This window comes from Leuciscus leuciscus, assembly GCF_965113295.1.
Source record: "Leuciscus leuciscus genome assembly, chromosome: 11".
NCBI lineage: Eukaryota > Metazoa > Chordata > Actinopteri > Cypriniformes > Leuciscidae > Leuciscus > Leuciscus leuciscus.
In genome coordinates this window covers 32,506,170-32,518,982 of record NC_138735.1, presented here as the reverse complement: position 1 = coordinate 32,518,982, position 12,813 = coordinate 32,506,170, and the positions used below count along the sequence as shown (strand labels likewise).

The 12,813-nt window shown below is 41.2% G+C and overlaps 1 protein-coding gene across 12 annotated transcripts in view; it reads left to right on the top strand.

The window, feature by feature from the left end:
* The window catches only part of LOC309509797 (uncharacterized protein), an 83,566-nt gene that overhangs the window by 25,886 nt on the left and 44,867 nt on the right, over positions 1-12,813 (top strand). The window lies entirely within an intron of this gene.

The window sequence follows — 12,813 nt, the reverse complement described above, 5'->3', positions numbered from 1 at the left end:
CACACTTCTGTTAGCTTCCAGTGACACACACTTCTGTTAGCTTCTTCCTCCAGTGACACACACTTCTGTTAGCTTCTTCCTCCAGTGACACACACTTCTGTTAGCTTCCAGTGACACACACTTCCATGTTAGCTTCTTCCTCCAGTGACACACACTTCTGTTAGCTTCTTCCTCCAGTGACACACACTTCTGTTAGCTTCTTCCTCCAGTGACACACACTTCTGTTAGCTTCTTCCTCCAGTGACACACACTTCTGTTAGCTTCCAGTGACACACACTTCCATGTTAGCTTCTTCCTCCAGTGACACACACTTATGTTAGCTTCCAGTGACACACACTTCTGTTAGCTTCCAGTGACACACACTTCTGTTAGCTTCCAGTGACACACATGACACACACACTTCTGTTAGCTTCCAGTGACACACACGACACACACACTTCTGTTAGCTTCTTCCTCCAGTGACACACACTTCTGTTAGCTTCTTCCTCCAGTGACACACACTTCTGTTAGCTTCTTCCTCCAGTGACACACACTTCTGTTAGCTTCCAGTGACACACACTTCTGTTAGCTTCTTCCTCCAGTGACACACACACTTCTGTTAGCTTCTTCCTCCAGTGACACACACTTCTGTTAGCTTCCAGTGACACACACTTCTGTTAGCTTCTTCCTCCAGTGACACACACTTCTGTTAGCTTCTTCCTCCAGTGACACACACTTCTGTTAGCTTCTTCCTCCAGTGATACACACTTCTGTTAGCTTCTTCCTCCAGTGACACACACTTCTGTTAGCTTCTTCCTCCAGTGATACACACTTCTGTTAGCTTCTTCCTCCAGTGACACACACTTCTGTTAGCTTCTTCCTCCAGTGACACACACTTCTGTTAGCTTCCAGTGACACACACTTCTGTTAGCTTCCAGTGACACACACTTCTGTTAGCTTCTTCCTCCAGTGACACACACTTCTGTTAGCTTCCAGTGACACACACTTCTGTTAGCTTCCAGTGACACACACTTCTGTTAGCTTCTTCCTCCAGTGACACACACACTTCTGTTAGCTTCCAGTGACACACACTTCTGTTAGCTTCTTCCTCCAGTGACACACACACTTCTGTTAGCTTCTTCCTCCAGTGACACATACACTTCTGTTAGCTTCTTCCTCCAGTGACACACACTCTGCTCTCAGACTCCTGTAGGCTTTATTACATCTGATGTTTATGTAGGGTTTTCCAGTGTCCACACAGCGAATAAAGGTTTTTATCGACTATATCTCTGGGTGTCTAAACTGATTTCAGTCTGTCTTTGTTCTTTGAAATGTTTGTAACGGCTTGAATGTAGAAGGTTTGGAAACTATAAAGGTATTTTGCTGCATATTAAAGGGATTGTTCACTCAAAAAAAAGATTTGCGGTTCAAACAACTTTGGACCCCATTCACTCTCACTGTATGGTCAAAAGCACGTTTTTACGCTGTTTCACAGTCAAGTCTCCTTCATTTATACAGCGCTTTAAACAATATAGACTGTTTCACAGCAGCTTTACAGTGATAATAGGAGATTACAGTAACAGAGTTTTGGCTTTACAGCAGCTCTAGAATAAAGTTATTGTCCAGATAAAGTTAGTTTTGATTGATTCACTTCCGTTGTAAAGATCATTAGTTATTAACTTAGCGGCCGCTAACACACACCGCACTAACAGAGAACCCTTAATGCGCTCCGGCTGCTCATCCACACGACACCAGTGTTTGCTGCTCGAAGGAGGAAAGTCGTGAGCGTGAGTAAATGAGGACGTTATTTTAATTTTTGCATGAACTTTCCCTTTAAAGGGGTGGTTGAGTATGATTTGACTTTTCTAACTTTAGTTAGTGTGTAATGTTGCTGTTTGAGCATAAACAACATCTGCAAAGTTACAACGCTCAAAGTTCACAGCAAAGGAAGATATTTGCTTTTAAAGAAATTGCTTTTTAAGGACTACAACAAATGGCTGGTAGAGACTACACCACATTCCTCCCGGGTTAGTGACATCACCAACCTTAGAATTTACATAAACCCCGCCCCCGGAACACGATTTCTAGATGATCAAGACTTGTCTAATCAATGACTAGAAGATTACTACACATCAACTACATAAATTCACCAACTGACTCCGATTTGCACATAAAAGGCTAAAAGTTAGACATTTTCAGTGCGTGTGTATGTGAGGTAAAAGGACACAAACTCTTGTAGCTCCGCCCCCTGTGCCGGGAGCAGCAGCTCATTTGCATTGAAAGGGACAGACACAAAACGGTGCGTTTTTGCTCACCCTCAAAAAGTGACAACTTTAACATGCTATATAACAATATCTGTGGGGTACTTTGAGCTGAAACTTCACACACACACTCTGGGGACATCAGAGACTTATTTAACATCTTGTGAAAAGGGCATTTTAGGACCCCTTTAAGTTTACTCTCATCTGTACTTACAGAGAAGAACTTTTCTTTGAGTTCGTTTTGCTCTCCGTCATTGCGATGGCGTGACTGGAGTATCGACGTGTGTGTGTGTGCGCAGTGTGTCCTGCGGGAGCTCTATATGGGTCGGCCTGGCCTACTTGAGTGTGTTTTAGGGCAGCAGATGCGAGTCGATGTGTTCCTGATCCTCCTGAGATCGAGAGCCTCTGTTGAGTCGACTCTGGTCCAGCTGTGGCCGACACACACCCAGAAGCTCTCGCTTACAAACACACTTTTAATGTTTTGTTCGTTGGATGTAATGCAGGTATTGCAGTGTTATCTGTATATCAGGAAGACTTATTCTCCCAGCATCATTACTCCAGTCTTCAGTGTCACATGACGATTTGATGCTCATTTATGATTATTAGCAATGTTGAAAACGGTTCATGTTTTTGTGCAAACGGTGATACGTTTTATTTTCCAGGATTCGTTGATGAATTGAAAGTTCATTTAATCGAAATAGAATCTTTTGTAACATTTACTGGCACTTTTGATCAAATAAATGCATGACCTTAAACTTTTTAAATACTAGTGTCTGTATATATTATAGTATTTTATTATATTTTGTAATGTTTAGGATTACTTGTTTTTATTTAAAAATATAAATGTATGAAAAATATAATATAAATTATATGAATAATATTATTTGGTAACGCTTTATTTTACAGTGTCATTGTTACACGTGTTACATGTAGTTACTATAGTAATAACTATTAATTATGCATAATTACATGCAACTAACCCTCAACCAAACCAAACCCTACCCTAACCCTATAGTAAGTACATGTAGTTGCTTAATTTTACTCAGTACTTAAATATATAGTTACACTGTAACAATGACACCTTAAAATAAAGTGTAACCCACTATTTTAAGGCGTAATTGTTACAGTGTAATTATATATTTTAAGTACTGAGTAATAATAATTAACTACATGTACTTACTATAGGGTTAGGGTAGGATTAGGGTTTGGTGTAGGGTTAATTACATGTAATTATGCATAATTTTACTGTTGTTACTATGGTAAGTAAATGTAACATGTAACAAGGACACTGTAAAATAAAGTGTTACCAAATTTGTTTTTACTGATAAAGTTTAAATAAGTGCAAACATTCATAAAAAAAAGAAAAAATGACTGACTCAAAACTTTTGAACGAAAGTGTGTATATATTATACTATTATATTATATTATATTATATTATATTATATTATATTATATTATATTATATTATATTACATGTTTACAATATTCAGTCATCATTTCCTCTCCCTCAAGTTGTCCAAACCTGTGTGTGTTTCTTTCTTTTCAACACTAAAGAAGAGCTTTTGAAGAATGTCGTAGTCAGACGGTTGTTTGGACCCCATTCACTTCCATTATATTGTCTCTCTCCATACTGTGAACGTCAGTGGGTTTGAACACCGTATTCTTCACTCCATCTTCTTTTGTGTTGAAAAGAAAGAAACTCATCCAGGTTTGGATCAACGTTTCAGTGTTCGGTGAACTGTGGCTTTACTGTGTGTGTGTTCTGTCCGTCAGCTGACCCTGCTCCTGTAGATGTGTTGGTAAAGCTCTTCATCTGCGGCGTCCTCGTCTCGCTCTCGTCTCATCTCTCTGCTCTTAATTCTGCATTAGTGAGTCTAATCTGAACTGAGGTCAGTTTTGAGGATGTTTCTGTGCTGATGAAGGAGCGTTTCCCATAATCCCTGTCTGCAGAGGTGCTTTTCCCTGCGTTCTCATTCTTAGGATTGGTCTTTTAGAGATTTGTGATGTGTTTTGAATCATTTGTAAGCCGTTAGCATTACATAAGCGCTCTAATCCTGAGGATGAGCGTAGAACAGATCAGCAGATCTCCTGTGGTGGAGTCGTGGAGAACACACACTCCTCGTCTTCATCTTCACCCTGTTTACCGGGGTCAGTCTGAGCTGAGAACACACACACTCCTCGTCTTCATCTTCACCCTGTTTACCAGGGTCAGTCTGAGCTGAGAACACACACACTCCTCGTCTTCATCTTCACCCTGTTTACCAGGGTCAGTCTGAGCTGAGAACACACACACTCCTCGTCTTCATCTTCACCCTGTTTACCAGGGTCAGTCTGAGCTGAGAACACACACACTCCTCGTCTTCATCTTCACCCTGTTTACCAGGGTCAGTCTGAGCTGAGAACACACACACTCCTCGTCTTCATCTTCACCCTGTTTACCGGGGTCAGTCTGAGAACACACTCTCCTCGTCTTCATCTTCACCCTGTTTACCGGGGTCAGTCTGAGAACACACACTCCTCGTCTTCATCTTCACCCTGTTTACCGGGGTCAGTCTGAGCTGAGAACACACACACTCCTCGTCTTCATCTTCACCCTGTTTACCAGGGTCAGTCTGAGCTGAGAACACACACACTCCTCGTCTTCCTCTTCACCCTGTTTACCGGGGTCAGTCTGAGAACACACACACTCCTCGTCTTCATCTTCACCCTGTTTACCAGGGTCAGTCTGAGCTGAGAACACACACTCCTCCTCGTCTTCATCTTCACCCTGTTTACCGGGGTCAGTCTGAGCTGAGAACACACACACTCCTCGTCTTCATCTTCACCCTGTTTACCAGGGTCAGTCTGAGCTGAGAACACACACACTCCTCGTCTTCATCTTCACCCTGTTTACCAGGGTCAGTCTGAGCTGAGAACACACACACTCCTCGTCTTCCTCTTCACCCTGTTTACCGGGGTCAGTCTGAGAACACACACACTCCTCGTCTTCATCTTCACCCTGTTTACCAGGGTCAGTCTGAGCTGAGAACACACACTCCTCCTCGTCTTCATCTTCACCCTGTTTACCGGGGTCAGTCTGAGCTGAGAACACACACACTCCTCGTCTTCATCTTCACCCTGTTTACCAGGGTCAGTCTGAGCTGAGAACACACACACTCCTCGTCTTCATCTTCACCCTGTTTACCAGGGTCAGTCTGAGCTGAGAACACACACACTCCTCGTCTTCATCTTCACCCTGTTTACCAGGGTCAGTCTGAGCTGAGAACACACACACTCCTCGTCTTCATCTTCACCCTGTTTACCGGGGTCAGTCTGAGAACACACACACTCCTCGTCTTCATCTTCACCCTGTTTACCGGGGTCAGTCTGAGCTGAGAACACACACTCCTCGTCTTCATCTTCACCCTGTTTACCAGGGTCAGTCTGAGCTGAGAACACACACTCCTCGTCTTCATCTTCACCCTGTTTACCGGGGTCAGTCTGAGCTGAGAACACACACTCCTCGTCTTCATCTTCACCCTGTTTACCGGGGTCAGTCTGAGCTGAGAACACACACTCCTCGTCTTCCTCTTCACCCTGTTTACCAGGGTCAGTCTGAGCTGAGAACACACACACTCCTCGTCTTCATCTTCACCCTGTTTACCGGGGTCAGTCTGAGAACACACACACTCCTCGTCTTCATCTTCACCCTGTTTACCGGGGTCAGTCTGAGCTGAGAACACACACACTCCTCGTCTTCATCTTCACCCTGTTTACCGGGGTCAGTCTGAGAACACACACACTCCTCGTCTTCATCTTCACCCTGTTTACCGGGGTCAGTCTGAGCTGAGAACACACACTCCTCGTCTTCATCTTCACCCTGTTTACCAGGGTCAGTCTGAGCTGAGAACACACACACTCCTCGTCTTCATCTTCACCCTGTTTACCGGGGTCAGTCTGAGCTGAGAACACACACACTCCTCGTCTTCATCTTCACCCTGTTTACCGGGGTCAGTCTGAGCTGAGAACACACACTCCTCGTCTTCATCTTCACCCTGTTTACCAGGGTCAGTCTGAGCTGAGAACACACACTCCTCGTCTTCATCTTCACCCTGTTTACCGGGGTCAGTCTGAGCTGAGAACACACACTCCTCGTCTTCCTCTTCACCCTGTTTACCAGGGTCAGTCTGAGCTGAGAACACACACACACTCCTCGTCTTCATCTTCACCCTGTTTACCGGGGTCAGTCTGAGCTGAGAACACACACACTCCTCGTCTTCATCTTCACCCTGTTTACCGGGGTCAGTCTGAGCTGAGAACACACACACTCCTCGTCTTCATCTTCACCCTGTTTACCGGGGTCAGTCTGAGCTGAGAACACACACACTCCTCGTCTTCATCTTCACCCTGTTTACCGGGGTCAGTCTGAGCTGAGAACACACACTCCTCGTCTTCCTCTTCACCCTGTTTACCGGGGTCAGTCTGAGCTGAGAACACACACTCCTCGTCTTCATCTTCACCCTGTTTACCAGGGTCAGTCTGAGCTGAGAACACACACTCCTCGTCTTCATCTTCACCCTGTTTACCGGGGTCAGTCTGAGCTGAGAACACACACTCCTCGTCTTCCTCTTCACCCTGTTTACCGGGGTCAGTCTGAGCTAAGAACACACACTCCTCCTCGTCTTCATCTTCACCCTGTTTACCAGGGTCAGTCTGAGCTGAGAACACACACTCCTCGTCTTCATCTTCACCCTGTTTACCGGGGTCAGTCTGAGCTGAGAACACACACTCCTCGTCTTCCTCTTCACCCTGTTTACCGGGGTCAGTCTGAGCTGAGAACACACACTCCTCCTCGTCTTCATCTTCACCCTGTTTACTGGGGTCAGTCTGAGCTGAGAACACACACTCCTCCTCGTCTTCATCTTCACCCTGTTTACCGGGGTCAGTCTGAGCTGAGAACACACACTCCTCGTCTTCCTCTTCACCCTGTTTACCAGGGTCAGTCTGAGCTGAGAACACACACACTCCTCGTCTTCATCTTCACCCTGTTTACCGGGGTCAGTCTGAGCTGAGAACACACACTCCTCCTCGTCTTCATCTTCACCCTGTTTACTGGGGTCAGTCTGAGCTGAGAACACACACACTCCTCGTCTTCATCTTCACCCTGTTTACCGGGGTCAGTCTGAGAACACACACTCCTCGTCTTCATCTTCACCCTGTTTACCGGGGTCAGTCTGAGCTGAGAACACACACTCCTCCTCGTCTTCATCTTCACCCTGTTTACCGGGGTCAGTCTGAGCTGAGAACACACACTCCTCGTCTTCCTCTTCACCCTGTTTACCAGGGTCAGTCTGAGCTGAGAACACACACACTCCTCGTCTTCCTCTTCACCCTGTTTACCGGGGTCAGTCTGAGCTGAGAACACACACTCCTCCTCGTCTTCATCTTCACCCTGTTTACCGGGGTCAGTCTGAGAACACACACACTCCTCGTCTTCATCTTCACCCTGTTTACCGGGGTCAGTCTGAGCTGAGAACACACACTCCTCCTCGTCTTCATCTTCACCCTGTTTACTCTCCTCGCTCTGTTCAAGTCAAACTGTGTTTCTTCCATATTTGACAGATCATAAAAACAGGATTTCCCTCTGTCCTCCTCTTCCTCCTCCTCTTCCTCCCGCTCTTGTTTTTGTTATGGTTTTTGTTCTTCATTATATTCTTCATCTTGTTGTTGTTCCTTTCTCCTCCTCCTCCTCCTCATATTTTTTCCCTTTCCTCATTTTCTTCTTCCTCGTTTTCTTTTTGTCCTTTTCCTCTTTTTGTCCTCTTCCTCATCTTCCTACTCTTCCTAATTTCCCTCCTCTTCCTCTTCCTCATCTGCTTCTGCTGCTTTGTTTTTGTTATTTTTGTTATTCTTTGTCATCTTCTTCTTCCTTGTCATATACTTCCTCATCATCATCTTGTTTTTAGTTTTTTGTTCTTCCTCTTTTTTTGTTATTCTTCTTCTTCCTCATCTTGTTTTTGATGTTTTTTTTCTTATTCTTTTTATTTCCCATTTTCCTCATCTTCTTCCTCTTCTTCCTCTTCCTCATCTTGTTTTTAGTTTTTTCCTTCTTTTTAATTATCCTCTTCCTCATCTTCATCTTCTTCCTCTTCCTCATCTTCCTCTTCCTCATCTTGTTTTTAGTTTTTTCCTTCTTTTTAATTCTCTTCTTCCTCATCTTCCTCTTCTTCGTCTTCCTCTTCATCTTCTTCCTCTTCCTCATCTTATTTTTAGTTTTTTCCTTCTTTTTAATTCTCTTCTTCCTCATCTTCCTCTTATTCGTCTTCCTCTTCATCTTCTTCCTCTTCCTCATCTTATTTTTAGTTTTTTTCTTCTTTTTAATTCTCTTCTTCCTCATCTTCCTCTTATTCGTCTTCCTCTTCATCTTCTTCCTCTTCCTCATCTTGTTTTTTCCTTTTTTTCTTTTTCTCTTCCTCCTCTTCCTCATCTGATTTGATTTATTGGTTTATTTAAAAGGGGACAGTGCAATTTCATAAAACACATGAACAAACATGGTTAAAAAAGCCAGAATTAGCCAAAAGGCTATTTTTCATCTGTCTATCAAGAATCTGCGTCTTCTGCTATTGATATTTTCTTCATCTTCTTCCTCTTCCTTGTCATATACTTCCTTATCATCATAATCATCTTCATCTTCTTCCTCTTCCTTGTCATATACTTCCTTTTCCTCCTCTTGTCTTTGTTATTGTTATTCTTCTTCTTCCTCTTGTTTTAGTCCCCCCCCCCCCCCCCCCTTCAGCTGTATGTTGTGTGTGTGACTCTGGTGGCGTGAGGAGTGTATTAGACAGAACTGCTGACAGAACCTCGATTTCAACAATAGTTTAAGACTCGCTCGTCCTGCTGAGAGCAATGTTCCCTTTATTATGCATAATCTGTTGCTCTTCATCTTTTTGTGAAGAATAATAGTTTCATGCTGTTAAAGATGATTGTTTAGTCTGATGTCTGATGAATATCTGTCAGATATCCTGTCTTAGGGTTGTGCTTTACATCCATCGGATCTGATCCGTGTCGAGTAAACATGACCTTAAACCAGCGTAATGATGTCCTCCTTAAGACCAACTTCATATTAATTAGTTCTGGCTTATTTTGCACATCCCTGTTAAGGGTCAGAGAGAGATACACAACAGTTTCTGGTGCAAAACACCTTGTCAGTCATGATTAATGAAGGGGGAAATAAATCAATGCTATTAAAATGAAGAACATGGACCTTTTAATGCATCATTATCAGAGTTGTGTTTTCTTGGCCACAGTCCTACAGTATGTGCCAACATCCACAGATGCATGAGGGGATATATTTGCAAATCTCATTTTATTTATTTGTGAATTTTATAGTTTTTTGTGAAACTCTTTACATTTGTTTGTGAATCTCAATCTATTTATATGGAATAATGCAGCCATTCTAACCCCATACGACAGTGACATCACAGTATTACAGACACGCATCCCTCTATCAGCGCTTCGAGACGTTTGGTGCATTCGTCCGCAGGTGACGTGAATGATATAACGAAGATCCGGTGGCAGACACGGATGTGAGGTCACACACACACACACACACACACACACACACACACACACACACACACACACACACACACACACACACACACACACACACACACACACACACACACACACACACACACACACAGATGTGATGAGATGCGGATCGTTTGCTCCCTGCGTCCTCGTAAAAATAGACGTGGTCTGTGTGGACCAGACACAGAAACGGGAAGAGAGACAGAATCACTGTCCACAAAAATATATCAGAACGATACTGGCTCAAACTCTGGGAAAAGACATCCAAAAAAAACTTTTTACAGTTTTATACCTTTATATACCCCAGAACTAAATCTTTTGTAACATTTAAAACTGTTCTTTTGGTCAATTTAATGCATTCTTGTGGAATAAAAGTATGAATTTAAGTCCCCATTTCACTGTATGTCTTTGTGTAGTGAAACTAGCAGCATAAACATTCAGTTAAACATCTGTTTCTCTGCATTTCATGAAGTAAAGAAGACTTGTACTGGTTTGGATAAATGAACGACAGAACTTTCATTTTTGGGTCATTTTTTTCCTTTATAGGAAGAAGTGCGTTTCTGATTCTCTGTACTGCAGGGTTATTATAGTTAACTAAAACCATTTTGTTTAATTTGAAAAAAATGACCCTTTTCTGAAATAAAATAAAATGCAGAACACAAAAATCTGTATGAGATCAGATTTTCTCACATCCCTTCTTGAGCCACTTCCAAAATGTGGTTTTAGATCTGATCCATATCCGATATCTGGACATCTGACCTACATCTAAACACTCAGAGGTTATGTGTGTGACGTCACCGTCGGCCGGAGTGACTGCGGTCACACACACACTGAGCGGCATCATTCGTTTTCAGTGTGAATGCCGCAAAAAACACTTTGAGATCCAAGAAACAACTGGATCCAGGCAAAGAAAGGTGTCAATATGCTGAATTTATGGGTAAAATCATACCCTATATAATGTATTGTTATATATTGTATTGACAACTCATCAATTAAATATTTATCTTCTTATATCCTGCATAATTAGATGTTTTTAGATAAACACTGACAAAAAACTTCAAGTTTTAGAGCTGGACGAAACAATGATATATATAACATTTATATAAGTGATCGCCCGGATTTAGACCTGTGTATTTATATAAAGCGTTCACAGGCAAATTTGCTTTATGTATTTCCTCGGCGTCGAAATCAGGCTCATATAAATGTCAGCAAACTGAATGTTACTGAGTGAAGTGTCGACCCAGGACGAGCTTTAGGACTGAAGCTTTGGGGTGTTGATGGACTCGATCATCCTTCTGAACACAGTCCAAACATAGTCTTTTTGCTCAAAATGTTGCTTTTTTTTATTTTTATGAAACTTACCCATATTCAGGTGTTGATTTAAAAAAAATAGTGCATAACGCTAGAATAACTTGTTTGTTTGTTTGTTTGTTTAAAAGCAGAAGCGCTGTTCTTTCTTTTGTTTTATATATTGCATGTTCAGTTATTCATACAAAAAATATTCTGGTGACCATGCATGACATTTTTGTGAAAATGATCACAAATGCTGGCAGTGGCTGCAAACTTTAAAAAAAAAAACTCTGGCGAGGAAAGAGTTAAGATACAGATTCAATGCCTCATATCATCCGTACTGATATTGTGGCTTGTGTGAGATTTGCCTCATGACTGACTTGATGTTCGCTGGAGAGCACAGACAGTGTGTGTGAACCGAACTGAACCCTCCTCTCCATCTGTGTTTACATCATCATTCTGAATCCCATCCAGGCGTAGTCTTTGAAAAAAACAGCTTTTTGCTCAAAATGTTGCTTTTTTTAATGAAACTTACACATATTCAAGTGTAGATAAAAAAAAAAAAGGAATGCATGACGCTGGAATACATTTTGTTGTTGTTGTTTAAAAGCAGAAGCGCTGTTCTTTATATACACTACCGTTCAATAGTTAGGGGTCTGTAAGATTTTTTACTGTTTTTAAAAGAAGTCTCTTCTGCTCTCCAAGGCTGCATTTATTTGATAAAAAAACAAAAAACAAAAAAAAAAAACAGTAATATTGTGAAATATTATGACAATTTAAAATGACTGTTTTCTTTTTTAATATATTTTAAAGTGTAATTTATTCCTGTGATCAAAGGTGTATTTTCAGCATCATTACTCCAGTCTTCAGTGTCACATGATCCTTCACAAATCATTCTAATATGATGATTTGATGCTCAAGAAACATTCATTATTATTATCAGTGTTGAAGACAGTTGTGTAAATTTATTTATTTTTTTATTCTTTGATGAATATAAAGTTCAAAAGAACAGCATTTATTTAAAATAGAATATTTTCTGACATTATAAATGTCTTTACTGTAACTTTTGATCAGTTGAACTCGTCCTTGATGAATAAAAGTATTGATTTATTTTATTTCTTCCCCCAAAAATAAAATTAAAACTCTTACTGACCCCAAACTTTTGAACGGTCGTGTTTAATGTTACAAAAGCTTTAGATTTCAGATAAATGCTGTTCTTTTGAACTTTCTATTCATCATGAAATAAAAATGTAAATAACTGTTTTCAACATTGATAATAATCATAAATGTTTCTTGAGCATCAAATCATCATATTAGAATGATTTGTGAAGGATCATGTGACACTGAAGACTGGAGTAATGATGCTGAACATTCAGCTTTGATCACAGGAATAAATTGTATATTCATATAGAAAACAGCTGATTTACATTGGAATAATATTTCACAATATTACTGTTTTTGTTTGTATTTTTAATCAAATAAATGCAGCCTTGATGAGCAGAAGACACTTCTTTTAAAAACATAAAAATTCTTACTGACCCCAAACTTTTGAACGGTAGTATATATATATATATATTGCATGTTCAGTTATTCATACAAAAAATATTCTGGCGACCATGCATGAAATTTTTGTGAAAATGATCAAAAATGATGGCAGTGGCTGCAAACTTTTCCAAAAAACGCTGGTGGGGAAAAGATTTAAGATACAGAT